Raw genomic sequence first — 17,906 nt, forward strand, 5'->3', positions numbered from 1 at the left:
AGATTTGTCGAGCTTGCGCAGATTGAACAGCTGGAACAATTCACTCATATGAACTTGTACAGAGTACCGTTTGGTGTGATGCTCCTCTGTAACATCCGCATAAACATATTCTTTGCCGGCCCATGTTATGAAATGCTTGTACCAACGTAGCAGATTTCGCATTTGTGGTGGTAGACTCTTTTCCCGCGCAGGCTCGACGAGAGGCCCATTCCGCACATATTGTAATGCTATCTCACATGCTGGCGCATCCTCAAGGTCTAACGAGGCACGAAGAGTCAAACCCATCTCAGACGCTTGTTTCATGGCACTCGCTACAGTCAATCCAAGTGCTGCCGCAGCTGCTATGATCTCGGGGTCCTCTTCCGGACCGGCTTTCACTATGAGCGGGGGGGGGGGGGGGGGGTCGATTGTTTATTCTGCATCCCGAGCTGGTCAACTTGTTTTCCGCTTTTTTTACTTTCTTCTTTCTCCTCCTTCAATATTTCTGCTTGCCTACAAAGTTCATGTCCATAGTCGTCAGGCATATTCAGCTCGGCTTGGGACGGTGTCGTCAAAAAATCCTTAGCCCACTTCTTTTGCTTCTCAGTGAATACTTGCTTGGGCTCAGGCTCTTTTATCGCCTTCGTATCCGCCTTCCATTTCTCATAATGAGCAGACGCGGCCAATTTGGTTTCAGCTTCACTAAGTTCCCAAGGCCTTGGGAGGAGAGGCTTCAGTGATGGCTCCGGTACCGTTGTGGTCTTAGGTACATAAGGGTCCGGGTTAATAGTCCAGGAGCGGGTTTCCTAGCTGTCCGCCTGCTTCTGCTTCTTCGCCGGAGGTGGATTGGGGGGCGTCGTACCCGCCGGAGGAGGATTGGGGGGCGTCGTACCCGCCGGAGGAGGATTGGGGGGCGGCGGCTGCTTACCCGCCGGAGGTTGTGGATCGGGGGACGGCGTCGAATGGCGTGAAGGAGGTGTAGGTGAACCACCACGACCACCACCGCCGCCACCACCACCACCACCACCACCACCACCATCGGAGGGGGGTGGACTTGTTAGCCTTGGCGCCTCGCCTGGAAACACTATGTACTTCTTTTTCCATAGAATGATCTGGCGCTTGACATCTCCAAGTCTTCTCTCCCCTTCGGGTGTAGCTTTGTCAATCTCCAGGTCCTCAAACTCTTGGACTATGTCTTCCACCGTGACACGAGCATAGCCATATGCAATGGGGTTGTTGTGGTGGAGTGCTCCAGGTGTACAGGGTAAAGCACTGCCGGTAGCTACCTTCGTGGAAACGTTCCCCACGGGATAATGCAGATCACATTCTTTCATTTCCTTTACATCATCCACGGGGTAGTGAGGCTCCGGTGCACGAATCTCGATCGTCGGTGCATTAGCACCAGGCGGGGCATCCGTGGAAGCCACGCTGCTTCTCCGCTGCTGGCTTCCGCGATCCGCTTCATGATCTTCATGCGGCCCTGCAGCCGATTTTTCTTTTACTAGTTCATGCACGGTCTGCTTCAACTCATGGAGTTCCGATGCAAACTTCGCCAAAAGATCTGCATCCCGGTCCGTCTTTCTCTTACGGCTTCTGTAACAGTACGGGTCATTGTCCTGGAAAACCCTACTTTCCACGGAATTCTGCCTTTGCCTCGTACATGTCCTCCGTGTTCATCATTCCCGAGGGCTGTTGTCAGTGCGTCTTTCTCTCTGTTGAACTTGATCAAGCCCTCTTGAGCTTGGGTCATTGCGTCAATAAGGGCTTGGGTGGGAGCAAACTTTTTCTTCCGGTGAACACACACCCTTGTCTCCGGGTCTAGCGATCCCCCATGCCCGTACCACCAGCTTTTGGCCCTTGGGTCCCATCCCTCTGTACCTAGAGGGATTCCTTGCACCCTCAGGTCCTCCTCCATCTTCTGCCACTTAGGCTCCGAAAGGCGGTATCCTCCTGGCCCCATAATATGATGGTACTTTTTCTTACTCGCATTATCCTTATTTTTTCGATATTTCCTTGAAATGCTCCGATTTCTTTTGCCTCACAAATTCTGGCCAATCATCTTTCGGTTTCTCATGTTGTCCATTGAAATCCGGAGTCTTGCCCTTGTTGACATAGTCACGGAAATTTTTCTTGAAGTTCCGGAATGCTTCGGCCATCTTCTGAAGAGCGAACTCTTTAACTAGCCTCCTCCTCTCACGTCCACCCGGAACCTCGTTACCGAATTCATCGACTTTGTTGTATTCCGGAGGTAGAATGAAATGTTCCATAAGCTTTCTCCAGCAATCCTTTTTCGTTCTCTTGTCGACAAAACTGAAACCAAGACGTGCCTTCTTTGGCTCCTTCCATTCCTGGACGGTGATCGGGACGTTGTCTCTAACAACGACTCCGCATTGGTTGATAAACTTTGAGGTGTGTTGTAGGGGCTTGCCGGTTTCACTGACAAAATCAATGGTATATGTTTCTCCTGTTTTCATCGCCTTGGATTTGCCACGCTTTGTCGTACTCGATCCGGCCGAGGGCTAAAAAAAGAAAGAGAGTCGCGCGCGTTAATACATATGTATTCACATTTCAGTAAGTTTGTATCACGAGAGGCTCAATGTATATATATACCTCGCCGGAGGTGGTTGCTACTTGCAATTCGAGATCGTCGTTTGTTGACGGTTGACCTCCGTCGACAATGTCCGTTCCTTCACCTTCTTGATCATCGACAATGTCTGTTCCACCGTCAAGGTTCAGAAAAGAAGAGACTACATCCTCTTCTTGCTCATCTTCTGAGCCCGGCACATAAGGAATCTCGTTGTTTATGATGCCCATTAAATAACGTTCAGCCTCCGGATCCCTAAGCGGCTCGGCTCTATTGTCCGCCATATGTCACTCCTGCATGTAGTAAAAATTAATTAAGTATAAAGGAATTAAAAAATAAGATTAAGGGGACATAGAGGAGGAGCAGTGACGGTTGAATGATTAAGAGCTATTAATTTTTGCTTTCATTTCAGCCATTTTTGGAAAACAACAAAAACAGAAATACTTTAGATGTCAAACTGCATGTATAAGGTTGAAAACATGTGCCAAATGTTTCACTGAACATTTTGAGGTATTAAACATAATTTTTGGATAATTATTTAATTAGTTATGCCATTTTCTTTTTCCTTTTCTTTTATGACCAGAACAGAAAATTGATGTTTTTTTGGTCAAATTTATACAATTATTCCCAAATAAAATACCATTGTGTATATTTTGTTAAGACAAAATTTTAGAGCTCAAGTTTGCTCAGTTTGAGTTAACAGAATTCAAGTTATGAATTTTGCAAGTTTCCATTTTTAGTTCCCTTTTCTGTATTTAATTATTTAGTACAAACATTATTGCAGAAGCATGTTGAACTTTTTCTATAAACAGAAACTGCTCAAGTTCCTGAATGTATAGAAATTTGAATCACTCAAATTGGAGAATTTATGAATTAGTTATGGATTTATGAATCTATAAACAGAAACTGCTCAAGTCCCTTTCTCTCTCTCTGCTCTCTCTCTCTCTCGCTCGCTGACGGGTGGGCCCCACGACCCCGAGCGCTCTCCTTCTCTCTCTCTGCTCTCTTGCTCAATTTTTAGTTTGCCCACGCGGCGGTGACCACCAGCACGGGCACGCACGGTGGCGCCATTTCCGCACGCGCGCGAGGCTGGCAAGGCGCGCATCCAGTACGCGGCGACGAGGAGGACGGCAGGCGGCGGCGGGCGAGAAGGCGGGCGAGAAGACGAGGGCGAGAAGACGACGGCAGCGGTCCCCTCTTCTTCTAGGCACGCGAGGAGGACGGCAGGCGGCGGCGGGCACCTACCGGAGACGAGGGCGGCGCTGCGGAGAAGACGAGGTCCTGGATGCGTTGGGTCCTTAGCGCGGAGAAGACGAGGGCCGCGGAGAATATATAGGGCAAGCCTTTAGTCGCGGTTGGGGACACCAACCGCGACTAAAGGTACCCTTTAGTCGCGGTTGGTGTCCCCAACCGGGACTAAAGGGGTACCTTTAGTCGCGGTTGATGTCACGAACCGCGACTAAAGGTTTTTTCGCGCCGTTTTCGTTCCCGCGCGGAAAGAGCCTTTAGTCGCGGTTCGTGTCACGAACCGCGACTAAAGGTCCTTTTTCAAATACTTTTCATTTTAAAATCTTAAAAATACAAATAATATATCAAAAAATTCAGAAAAATAAAACTAATTCATTTTAAAATCTTAAAAATAGAAATAATATATCAAAAAATTCAAAAAAATAAAACTAATTCATTTGAAAATCTTAAAAATACAAATAATATATCAAAAAATTCAGAAAAATAAAACTAATTCATTTTAAAATCTTAAAAATACAAATAATATATCAAAAAATTCAGTTCATCGACCAAATACCTTGTTTTGTTCTACATCATCGACCAAATACGGCAGGGCTGTATGATGGCGATACCGATTTTTTTGTTCTACATCCTCGATCCCTTGAAGGTTTGACAAAAGGTTTGATACATCATTCAGTTCATCGACCAAATACAAATCATCCGGATTCGCCATCGTAAGTTTTAATTCACATGATCCATTCAACAAAGTTTGGTACAATAAATTATTACACATCAATTCTTCCCTTGTGTCCCTGCTTGCTTACGATTGTGCCGTATCCATGGAGCATCCTCATCATTTAACTTAATGCTTGGGTCAGTGTTCACTTTGAAGGGCGGAATTTCACCAAACATATTATAATCTTCTGACATGTCTGTCTTGTCCTCCACTCCCATGATGTTTTTTTCCCTGAAAGAACAATGTGGCGCTTTGGATCATCGCATGATGTACTGATCGTTTTCTTATATTTCCGTTTCCTCGGTTTGCTACTCATGTCCTTCAAATAAGAAACCTGAGCAACATCTTTGGCAAGGACGAATGGTTCGTCAAGGTAACCAAGATCGTTGAAATCCACCATTGTCATTCCGTATTGCTCGTCCACCTTTACCCCGGAACAAAGGGACCTTAAAGGAGGGTCCATAGTCAAGTTCCCATATCTCCTCTATGTAACCATAATATGTGACCTTTTGCCCATTCTCGGTTGCTGCATCAAAGCGGACACCACTGTTTTGGTTGGTGCTCTTTTTATCTTGGGCGATGGTGTAAAATGTATTCCCATTTATCTCGTACCCTTGGAAAGTCGTTATAGTCGAAGATGGTGTCTTGGCCAACATGTACAGCTGATCTCCAACATCATTGTCATTCATTAAATGTTTTCGCAACCAACTGCCGAAAGTCTCCATGTGGGCCTTTCTAATCCAAGATTCAGGCTTCCCCGGGTTGTCCGAGCGTAAAATATTCTTGTGTTGCTCGAAGTACGGAGCCACCAAGCTGGAATTTTGCAGAACTGTGTGGTGTGCTTCAGTCATAGAATGACCGTCCATACATATCGTTGATTTCCTTCCGATCGTGCCTTTTCCACTTAGTCTCCCCTCGTGCCGCGATTGAGGAATACCAATCGGCTTAAGGTCAGGAACATAGTCAATACAGAACTCAATTACCTCCTCATTTCCATAGCCCTTGACGATGCTTCCTTCTGGCCTAGCACGGTTACGAACATATTTCTTTAATACTCCCATGAACCTCTCAAAGGGGAACATATTGTGTAGAAATACAGGACCGAGAATGGAAATCTCTTCGACTAGGTGGAGCGGGAGGTGCGTCATAATATCGAAGAAGGATGGTGGGAACACCAACTCGAAACTAACAAGGCATTGGACCACATCGTTCTGTAACCGTGGTAGATCTTCTGGATTGATTACCTTCTGAGAGATTGCATTGAGGAATGCACATAGCTTCACAATGGCTACTCGAACATTTTCCGGTAGGAGCCCCCTCAAAGCAATCGGAAGCAATTGTGTCATAATCACGTGGCACTCGTGAGACTTCAGGTTTTGGAACTTTTTGTCCGCCATGTTTATTATTCCCTTTATATTCGACGAGAAGCCAGACGGGACCTTCATACTGCTCAGGCATTCAAAAAAAATGACCTTCTCTTCTTTGGTAAGAGCGTAGCTGGCACGACCTTGAAACCATTCCGGATGCCGGTCATCTGGGTCTTTCAAAAGTTGCTGGTCCTGCCGTGCTTCCTTTGTATCATTTGTCTTCCCATACACGCCCAAGAAGCTTAGCAGGTTCACGCAAATATTCTTCGTAACATGCATCACGTCGATTGCAGAGCGGACATCTAGGACTTTCCAATATTGTTGCTCCCAAAATATAGATTTCTTCTTCCACATGGGTGTGTGCCCGTCAACTCCCCGCGGAACTGATTGTCCGCCAGGACCCTTTCCAAAGATGACTTTCAAATCCTTGACCATATCAAATATCTCAGCACCAGTACGTTCCGCAGGCTTCGGCCGGTGATCTGCCTTGCCGTTGAAATGCTTGCCTTTCTTTCTTACGTTATGATTTCGGGGAAGAAATCGATGATGACCCAGGTACACGTTCTTCTTACAATTACCCAAACGTACACTTTCAGTCTCATGTAAGCAGTGCGTGCATGCATTGTATCCCTTATTTGTCTGTCCCGAAAGGTTACTGAGAGCAGGCCAATCGTTGATGGTTACAAAAAGCAACGCTCGTAGGTCAAATTCCTCTTCTTTGTGCTCATCCCAGACACGTACACCAGGTCTGCCCCACAACTGTAAAAGTTCATCAACTAATGGCCTTAGGTACACATCGATGTCGTTGCCGGGTTGCTTTGGACCTTGGATGAGCACTGGCATCATAATGAACTTCCGCTTCATGCACAACCAAGGAGCAAGGTTGTAGATGCATAGAGTCACGGGCCAGGTGCTATGGCTGGAGCTCTGCTCGCCAAAAGGATTCATGCCATTAGTACTTAGACCAAATCTTATGTTCCTTGCGTCAGCTGCAAAATCTTTGAACTCTCTGTCGATCTTTCTCCATTGCGTTCCATCAGCGGGGTGTCTCAACTCCCTGTCGGACTTACGGTCCTCTTTGTGCCATCGCAACAACTTGGCATGCGCTTTGTTCCTGAACAGACGTTTCAACCGTGGTATTATAGGAGCATACCACATCACCTTGGCGGGAACCCTCTTCCTGGGTTTCTCGCCCTCAACATCGTCACTAGGGTCATCGCCTCTGATCTTATAACGCAATGCAGTGCATACAGGGCATTCATTCAAATTCTCGTATTCACCGCGGTAGAGGATGCAGTCGTTAATGCATGCATGTATCTTCAGAACCTCTAAACCTAGAGGGCAAACAACCTTCTTTGCTTCGTACGTACTGGCGGGCAACTCGTTATTCTTCGGAAACATATTCCTCAACATTTTCAGCAAATTTTCAAATGATGAGTCAGCTACACCTTCCCGTGCCTTCCATTTTAGCAAATCCAGTGTGCAGCCCAGCTTTTTCAGACTATTATCGCATCCTGGGTACAGCGACTTTTTGTGATCCTCTAACATGCGATCCAAATTCTCCCTCTCCTTGTCAGTTTCGCAACGTCTCCGTGCATCAGCAATGGTCCGACCAAGATCATCAGCGGGCTCATCATGTGCCTCTTCTTCACCTTCACCTAACCCTTCCCCACCTTCAGCATCATCCTCCATGAAAGTATCACCGAAATGATCATGATAGTTGTCATCGATATCATCCCCTTCTTCATCTTCTTCCATTCTAACCCCTCTTTCTCCATGCTTGGTCCAACAATTATAGCTTCGCATGAAACCGTGCCGAAGCAGGTGCATGTGAACGTCTCTTGAGGAGGAGTAACCCTTCTGATTCTTACAGACAACACATGGACAGATAATAAAACCTCGCTGCTTGTTCGCATTTGCCACTACAAGGAAATCTTTCAAACCCGTAGTGAACTTGCCGGAGAGTCGGGTACCGTACATCCATTGCCGATTCATCTGCATTATTATTATATAAAGTATATAATTAACCATCATGCATTTGTTAAACTAACTAGCTAGAAATAATACAAATTAAACAATGAACTACACACATGCATATTTTATCAATGACACATGAAAGGTTCAAGTTGCTAACCGCGATCGCGGAGGAAAAATAAATGAGAAAGCTCAAGTGTGGCTCGGACACTTCATATCATGTTTGTTTCATGCTCTCGGGCATTTCATCGAACACCTTGTGTGCATAGGAGGAACCAAAAGCAAACCCACCACCCCCCTTCTGAATATTGTGAATAGAAGTGGCACCAATTGTGGCTAAGTGAAGTGAGCTAAGTCCTATATAGGGATGGGCCTTTAGTCCCGGTTGGCCTGGCCAACCGCGACTAAAGGCCTTTGGGCCAGCCTGAGGACCTTTAGTTCCGGTTGGCCAGGCCAACAGGGACTAAAGCCCCTCCCGTCCGCCAGCTGTCGACCGAGCGCGCTGGGCCCAGATAGTTGGTCGCGGGTCTCCTCCCGAACCGCGACTAAAGACCCCTTTGGTCGCGGTTCGATTATTTTGGGGACTAATGGGGGCGTATGGAAGCCTCTTTTTCTACTAGTGGTATAAGCTTTTCCCTAGTAGTGTGACTGCATCCTCTACCGCGGTGAGTACGAGGATTTGAACGTGTGCCCGGTATGCGGTGCATTGCGCTATAAGATCAGCCGCGATGACCCTGGTGATGTCGAGGGCGAGCACCCCAGGAAGAAGATTCCTGCCAAGATGATGTGGTATGCTCCTATAATACCACGGTTGAAATGTTTGTTCCAAAACAAAGAGCATGCCAAGGCGATGCGATGGCATAGAGAAGACCGTAAGAAAGACGGAAAGTTGAGAGTACCCGCTGACGGGTCGCAGTGGAGAAAAATCGAGAGAAAGTACAGGGAGGAGTTTGCAGGTGACGCAAGGAACGTATGGTTTGGTCTAAGCGCAGATGGCATTAATCCTTTTGGGGAGCAGAGCAGCAACCATAGCACATGGCCTGTGACTCTATGTTTGTATAACCTTCCTCCTTGGTTGTGCATGAAGCGGAAGTTCATTATGATGCCAGTGCTCATTCAAGGCCCTAAGCAAACCGGCAACGACATTGATGTGTACCTAAGGCCATTAGTTGAAGAACTCTTACAGCTGTGGAATGGAAAAGGTGTACGTGCGTGGGATGAGCACACACAGGAAGAATTTGACCTGAAGGCGTTGTTGTTTGTGACCATCAATGATTGGCCTGCTCTTAGTAACCTTTCAGTACAGACAAACAAGGGATACCGCGCATGCACGCACTGTTTGGATGATACCGACAATATATATTTGGATAATTGTAGGAAGAATGTGTACCTGGGACATCATCGATTTCTTTCGAGCAGGCATCCCGTAAGAAAGAAAGGCAAGCATTTCAAAGGTGAGGCGGATCACCGGATGAAGCCTCGCCACCGTACTGGTGCTAATGTACATGATATGGTCAAGGATTTGAAGGTAATCTTTGGAAAGGGTTCTGGCGGACAACCTGTTCCGAATGACGCTGACGGACGCGCACCCATGTGGAAGAAGAAATCTATATTTTGTGACCTGCCTTATTGGAAAGACCTAGAGGTCCGCTCCGCAATCGACGTGATGCACGTGACGAAGAATCTTTGTGTGACCCTGCTTGGCTTCTTGGTGTGTATGGGAAGACAAAAGATACACCGGAGGCACGGGAGGACCAGCAACGTATGCACGGAAAAGACGGCATACATCAGGGTCATGCCAGCTACGCTCTTACCAAAGAAGAGAAGGAAATCTTCTTTGAATGCCTGCTCAGTATGAAGGTACCGTCTGGCTTCTCGCCGAATATAAAGGGAATAATAAATATGGCAGAGAAAATTTTCCAGAACCTAAAGTCTCATGACTGCCACGTGATTATGACGCAACTGCTTCCGGTTGCATTGAGGGGGCTTCTACCAAAAAACTTTCGATTAGCCATTGTGAAGCTATGTGCATTCCTCAATGCAATCTCTCAGAAGGTAATCGATCCAGAAATCATACCAAGGTTAGAGAATGATTTGGTGCAATGTCTTGTCAGTTTCGAGTTGGTGTTCCCACCATCCTTCTTCAACATCATGACGCATGTCCTAGTTCACCTATGCGAAGAGATTAACGTTTTGGGTCCTGTATTTCTACATAGTATGTTCCCCTTTGAGAGGTTCATGGGAGTCTTAAAGAAATATGTTCATAACCGTGCTAGGCCAGAAGGAAGCATCTCCAAGGGCCATGAAAATGAGGAGGTCATTGAGTTTTGTATTGACTTTATTCCTAACCTTAAGCCGATTGGTGTTCCCGAATCACGGCATAAGGGCAGACTGGATGGAAAAGGCACGCTAGGAGGGGATCAAATAATATGTATGGATGGACATTCTCTCACTCAAGCACACTACACAGTTCTACAGAATTCCGCCTTGGTGGCTCCGTATTTGGAGCAACACAAGAATTTTCTACACTCCAAACACCCGGAGCAGTCTGACGACTGGATTACACGTGAACAAACGGGGACTTTCGCCGGTTGGTTGCAGACACGTGCCACGCATGACGCCGCTATTGAAAATGACTTGTACTTGTTGTCCTAGTTACCATCTTTCAATATAATGACTTTCAAAGGGTACGAGATAAATGAGAATACATTTTACACAATCGCCCAAGATAAGAAGAGCACCAACCAAAACAGTGGTGTACGCTTTGATGCAGCAACCAAGACGGGAAAGGAAACATATTATGGTTACATAGAGGACATATGGGAACTTGACTATGGACGTGGTTTGAAGGTCCCTTTGTGCCTTTTCCATCGTCCTAGCCAATGATGTGGCGCAGGTTTTCTATGTGAAGGACATGTCTACCAAGCCGAGAAAAAGAAAAGATAAGAAAGCGAATGCATCATACGATGAGCCAAAGCGCCACATAGTTCTTTCAGGGAAAAGAAACATCGTGGGAGTGGATGACAAGACAGACATGTCAGAAGATTATGAAAAGTTTGATGAAATTGCTCCATTCACAGTGAATATTGACCCGAGCATCCAGTTAAATGATGAAGATTGTCCATGGTTATGGCGCAAAGGGACACACGCGAAGAAAAAGTTTCACACCCAAAGATCACACTCTGGGATGTGATCGGCTTCACTGTCATCACTTTCTTCTTTAGTGAGTTTCCGAACTTATGTATCTAGAAAGTGCCGCTTCGAACAAACCGGAGGGAATCTTTGTAATAGTTAGGGTACTTATGTGTTTTGGCATTTGAAACACGAAGAAATTTTATGTGCAAACAAATTCTTTCATGCATTTACTGATTTTTTCAGCTAAATGACCCTGAAAATTGAAAAACACTTCAAATGAACTCTGAAAAGGTTGAAAGTTGGCATGGTATCATAATTTCACCCACATAGCATGTGCAAAAAAGTAGAGAGGGTTACGGCAAAAACTGGATGCACTTCGTGTACAAAATGGACAATCTCTTTCGAAGTATCAGGGTTTCGGACGAAAACTCATCTGTTACAAAGGCATTTCATTTTTTAAATAACCTAAGTATTACCAAATTGAATACAATGATAAAAACAGTAATATTAAACATAAGAAAAAAGAATCACTAGAAAATCTATTTTTAAAGTTAAGTTATTCACAAACTAGTGATTCACACAAATTTCAAATAATTCAAATTTAAACTATTCATTTGAAAACTACTGGCACTAACAGAAATTTTTTGAACCTAAAGAAAAAAATATTCACAAATAAATTCTAAATACAGCACAAAACAACTCAGAAATAAATAAAAGAAAATAACTAAAGTAGAAAAAAAAAATAAAAAAAGCCCGCCTACTGGGCCACAACGGCCTGCATACGACTAGAAACCCAACCTCTAGTTGGGCCAGGATGCAGGCCCGCAAGGCCCAATGGGCCCACAAGGCAGAGCGGTAGAGTTAGGCCCAAAAGCCTGCTATAGAGAGGAGTTCGATACCTCACCCGCGCCGGGGCTTTTAACAGGTGTGGCCGCTCTTCGCTAGGCGAGGTGGGACTAAACTTCCACACCCCAACTGCGCCAGCGCACCCACTTTAGTACCGGGTCGTGGCTCCAACCGGTACTAAAGGTGGGGTCTTTAGTACCGGTTGGTGCCACCACCCGGTACTAAAGGGGTGCGCCTTCCCGCCACTTGGCCTAGCTAAAACAGGCCTTTAGTACCGGTTGGTGGCTCCAACCGGTACTAAAGGTGCCTCCTATATAAGAAACACTTCAAAAAAAAATTCAGTTTCTCATCTCCCACTTCTCTCTGCTTCGACATCGCGCCGCCGCCCCGTCCCGCGCCGTCGCCGCCCCCATCGCGTCGTCCCCGTCGACTCCGCGCCGCCCCAGTCCTCGTCGCGCCGTCCCCGTCAACTCCGCGCCGCCCCCGTCGCAGGCCCGTCCCCGTCGCCGCACCGGCCTGTCGCCGTCCCTTCGCCTTGCTGTCGCCGTCGCCTTGGACCTCACCGTCGCCGTCACCTAGACCTCGCCGTCGCCGTCGCCTCGACCTCGCCCGCGCTGTGAGCCCCTCTTCCTCCTCTCCACCCTCCATTCGAAGCCGCCGCGCCGCCGGCGCCGTAGGTGCACACACGCGCGCGCGCGCACACACACACTATTTGTTCATCTTTTGCACTAGATTCTGTTTTTAGTTTTTAGTTTTTTCTGTTTTTTATACAAAGGTTTTAGATGAATTAATTAATTAGATTAGATTAATTTCAAATAGTATATAGAAATGTTAGTTATAATGTCAAAGGTTTTTTCTGTTTTTTATACAAATGTTTTCTGTCAAATAGTATAATGTCAAAGGTTTTAGATATATTAATGTTATAGAAATGTTAGTTATATAGAAATGTTAGAAACGTTATAGAAATGTTAGAAATTTTAGAAATGTTAGTTTTAGCTAGATGAATTAGATTAATTTCACATTGTTAGACGACGATCGATGTTTTTTTAGTTTCTTATAATTTTAGTTATAGAAATTTAGAATTTGCATATAAGAAATCACAATCCTATCATTTAAAAAAATGTTACTTTTGCGGCATATAGTATTTGTTCTCGACGATGCCCGGCCCGCATCCTCGCCGTCGACACGTTCGTGACGACGTCCTGCTTCAGAGGACCCATGCCCGGGACTGGGCTCCGCCGGGCTGGCACTGGGAGGTGCTACCTTCAGGGGCTCGCCGCTTGGTGAGGAACCTGGCCCCGGGTCCCGTCGTCGACCCTGAGCTCCTTTGGTGGCGTTCGCGTGGGCCACATTCGGTGTGGAGGGAGCCGGCCCCGCCGGAGATGGTGCGTCGCCGTGTCAGGGAGGAGGACGAGCACGTCCGTCGCTACATGGCTGCTATGGACGTCAGGTTCTCCAATACCTGGCAGGTTCTTTGGGGAGATGACTGGAGCTATGATCCTGTGATGGTTCCTTCACTTTGGGTGTCCACCGCCCGCGCCTCAGGAACCGCGAGTGGCCTAGATTATTCTGTATTATTCGATATTTATTAGCTAGCCAGCTTGTGATGTATTCGATATATAATATTCGAGACGATGTATTCGAGATTATATATATTTTCGAGATGATGTATTCGAGATTATATTCGATGATGCATATTATGTACTATGATTCAGTTTTTCCTTATTGATTGCATGCATTGTAATTTGAATACTAAATTGTTTTATATTTCTTCTGGATTGGTTAAATAAAAGCTATGACGGACAATACCGGCAGAGAGGGAGAAGAGGCCCTGTTCCAGATCATACGCTCCCCTCGCGGGCCAGATGATCAGAATGAAGAATATGACGGCTCCGAATATCTGAACAATACCGGGGAGGGTGATATGATATTCGATCGCGACGACCGAATTGATGAAGTCGTGAACTATGATTATGATGACGAAGAAAATGTTGATCTTGAAATAACAGAGACCGACGAGGTATATTTATACAAGCAGGCATCTGGTGATCATCACATGTTTTAAATGATTTGTATATATATTAATGAATCGATCTTTCTTATTTCAGCCCTCCAGATCGAGCAAATCTTCTACAGGCTGCAGGACAGTGCGAGGCCCGGCCAAAAGGTTGAAGGAGGGCGTAAAGTACAACATCGATGCCATCAAACCTAATGGCGAACCAAGCGAGCCAAAGAACATTGTGAACAAGTTCGTTCGTCAGTGCGAAGTTCTTGTGAAGGAACAACTCCCGATCTCCATTCAAGAATGGAAAGAGCCAGCAAAGCCACGTCCAGATCTTACTTTTGTCGACCAAAGAGCAAAAGATCGGCTTTGGGGATCTCTCATGGAACATTTCACCCTACCAGATCATTTCATAGATGCAGATGTGCAGAAAGTCAAGGACGCTGCTCTTAGGAAGATGGCAATTGCATTCAGCAACCACAAGAAAACTATATGGGCCAAGTACGCCGAAGGAGAAAAGAAGACTCCAGAATTGACGGGAACACTGGAGAAGCAAAGAGATCACTGGCCCGCTTTCGTGAAATTCAAGGAATCGGAATTATCTAAAGGAACGGTCAAGAAAAAACAAGGCCAATGCCGAAAAAAGGAGCAGTTCCATAGGCTAGGGTCAGGTGGGATAAGTCTGTGAAAGAGATGCTGGCTGCAGAGGTCACTCCAGTTACATTGAGCTGGCCCCCCAGGTGCAGAACTTGGTTCTATGCGCATGGGGGGCGTTGGACCCAAAGACAGGCCAGGTTTCGAAGAAGGCATGTCTTAAAGGAGCCGAAGATAAGTTACTTGAAGCAATAGAAGATGCTCGAACGGGGGTGTTCACGCCCAATAGAGAGAACGACGAGCTTACGCGCGCCCTGGGAAATCCTGAACACCCGGGAAGAACACGAGGCAAGGGCGTTGTTCCGTGGTATGAGGGCTTTTCGGACTGGAACACCGACTACAGAAGCCGTGCGAGAAGGAAGATGGAGGAGGAGAAGAAGAGGAAGCTGGAGGAGGAGCAGAGGAAGCAGGAAGCAGAACGCCTTCAAGGCCTAGAATCAGCGCACGCGGAGTTGGCACTCAAATTCCAGCGGCAGCAGCAGCAGATCGACTCACTTAGCCAGGAAAGGGGGTCTCAGCAGCGGCAACAACTAGCGGATGATCCAGCATTGGATAGCACCGTCCCATCCATGCCGAGAAGCAGCATGGGTTCTGCCCCGGGCGACGCACTGCTCGATAGATACCCGGTGGATGACATCATGGAGAACACTAACTGTTTGCTACACTTCAAAATGAAGAACATATCCATGAAGGTGGCGGACGCCGTTGCTTATACAACCCCCCCCATGCAACCTTCCATTGCAACCCGGTTCCACCCGGCTATGCTCGTGTCGTGGTTGATGAGGTGGTGGACCAATATTCGGGGCTAGAGCTTGACATTCCTGGAGGTGATGAGGAGCACACACTGGGAGAGGCCATACATCGTATCATCCTATGGAGAAAGGATTGCATCATCTTTCGAAGGCCACCAACACCGTCAGCCGACTCCTCCTTGAAGTCCGCCACCGCATTAGCAGACTCCCGCTCCTCCAAGTCATCAGTCTGCACCGCCTCAGCAGAGTCTAGCTCCTTCAAGTCCACCAACGCGTCAAGCCACTCCTCCTCCTCCAAGTCCAGCACAGCGTCAGGCTACTCCTCCTGCTTCAAGTCCGCCAACCGTCAGGCCACTCCTCCTCCAAGTCCGACACCGCGTCAGGCCACTCCTCCTGCTCCAACTCAGCCATGTCAGCCGTCTCCGCTGCCTCAGCAATCGCGGAAGAGAGCCGCCGCAGCTCTGGTGCGTAGCGGTACAAGTCGAGGTAGTACAGGAGGTACAGGCGGAGGCAAGCGATTTCAATATGGTCCAAGCCTCGCGCCTCTTCCGCAGAGGCCTTACGACATGACCGACGAACAAAACGCAGCCATAGTAAAGGCCCAAGTGGACGCCAATTTTGGACCGAAACCGCCACCGCCGCCAAGGGAGAAAGTGACCCAGGAAATCATTGACCACTTTATTCGTATGGCTAGAAAACCAGCTCCCAAGCCTGTTGACTCAGACTATGAGCGCCAAATCAGAAAGGCACATCGAGCACGACTACAGAAGGAGTCGAGCTCGAGCTCGAGCCAAGCAGCTGCCAAAAAAAGCGGGAAAACCGTTCCCCAGCTGGGAGAACAGGCGGTGCAATCGATCCCCCCGCTCATTGTACCAACACATGTGAGTACCGGCGTTGATCAGCTGGTAATAACTGACGACCATATAAGGCAGGCTAAAGAGATCAAATGCACTGTAGAACAACTCCTAGGCTTGGAGCCAATGGAAACTTTTAAAGAGGAGGAGCTAAAACGAAAATATGTCCGCGGCGAACCTCTGGTCAAGCCTGAGGAGGTCAAGAAGCTCTCAACAAGAATGTATGAGTTGCATCAATGGTACATGGAAATTACCAAGACTACCAATGGAGAGCCCCTCATGGTGAAAGTCAACGAAGATCATTACTTCCATCAGCTAGCTCTGTCTGTTGAGTATTCAGAACTGTTCCAGTTATTCAATCAAGACGCACTCGACAAATCTATCATTAGTTGCTATTGTCTGTAAGTGATTTCTTTCTGTAATTTAAGTCTCAAGATAGCCGTGTAGTGCTCTCGTTGATCATTAACTGTAATTATCCTCACTAATTTTTTGTGGTATTATGCAGGATGAAGATGTATGAAGTGAAAAAAGAAGGACACTATGGCATTGGGTTCATTGACCCTAACACCATTAATGAAGAGACATGGTCATATGAATGGTATAAAGCAGAAGTAGAGAAAAACATGCTAGAGTTCTTGAAACGCCTCAATAGCAATCCAGATATACTACTTCCTTACAACTTCAAGTGAGTCACACTGTCTTCTACTATAAATTCTATTTTTCTTACTAGCTAGATGTTAATAAGTGTATAGGGTTTAGGGTAGTTGATGAGTGTTATGCACATGCCCGCTTAATTTATACATGCAAACGCATGCAGTTACCACTGGATCTTATTAATCATTAAAGTTGAAGAAGGAACAATTGAAGTACTAGACTCACTACTTAAAGAATCTATGGACTACTCAATCGTGAAGGGGATAGTCAACAGGTAATTTCAATCATTATTGAACTATATATGTCAGCCTCTCACTACTAGAAAAAGGCCTGCTAGTGGCGCACCTATTTTGACTACTAATGGCGCACTACAAGTGCGCCACTAGCACCACGCCATTAGATTTTAATATTAATGGCGCACCCCTGGTGCGCCATTAGTATACCATATACTAATGGCGCACCAGGGAGTGCGCCATTAGTATATCACACAGTGCGCCATTACTATCTGACTAAGAAAGTGCGCCATTACTAACAATTTTTTTTCAAATTTTTTTCAGAATTTTTTTTTCAATTTTTTTTTCATTTTTTTCTTAATCTCGGGTCACTATGGCTTAATCTCGGGTCAATATGCTTAATCTCAAGTCAAATCGCACTAAGTGGTCAAACTTCTCAGAAGGTCACCCATCCTCACACTACTCCAGCCCGAGCATGCTTAACTTCGCAGTTCTATCCAACCCCAGCACCACCTCACTTAACAGGCACTTGTTGATATATCTATCATATCAATCCTATTAAACCTTGTTGATGTCTATGACTTTGTTCATGTTCATGAGTATGATGAAATTTTGAAAAATATTTCAAACTTCCTGGTCATATTACGTATCATTTTTTGAAAACAATTCCCAAAAAAAAAGTTTGAAATTTTGTCCATTTTTTCCCCTCTAGATCTTAAAAGCCCTGTAACTTTTTTTCTGTTAGGTTTTTGAGGATTTTGAAAATGCTTAACGGGGTTCCCCAACAAGTAGACCACATATCACATGGAAAACTTATTTTCTTTTATTTTTTTGACATTTCCATCATTTTCTTTTATTTTTTTAAAACTGAAAAGGCGGTCCAGGGAGAGTGCATTCGGTGGAATTTTT

Source organism: Aegilops tauschii, chromosome 3 (genome assembly GCF_002575655.3).
Source record: "Aegilops tauschii subsp. strangulata cultivar AL8/78 chromosome 3, Aet v6.0, whole genome shotgun sequence".
Lineage (NCBI taxonomy): Eukaryota > Viridiplantae > Streptophyta > Magnoliopsida > Poales > Poaceae > Aegilops > Aegilops tauschii.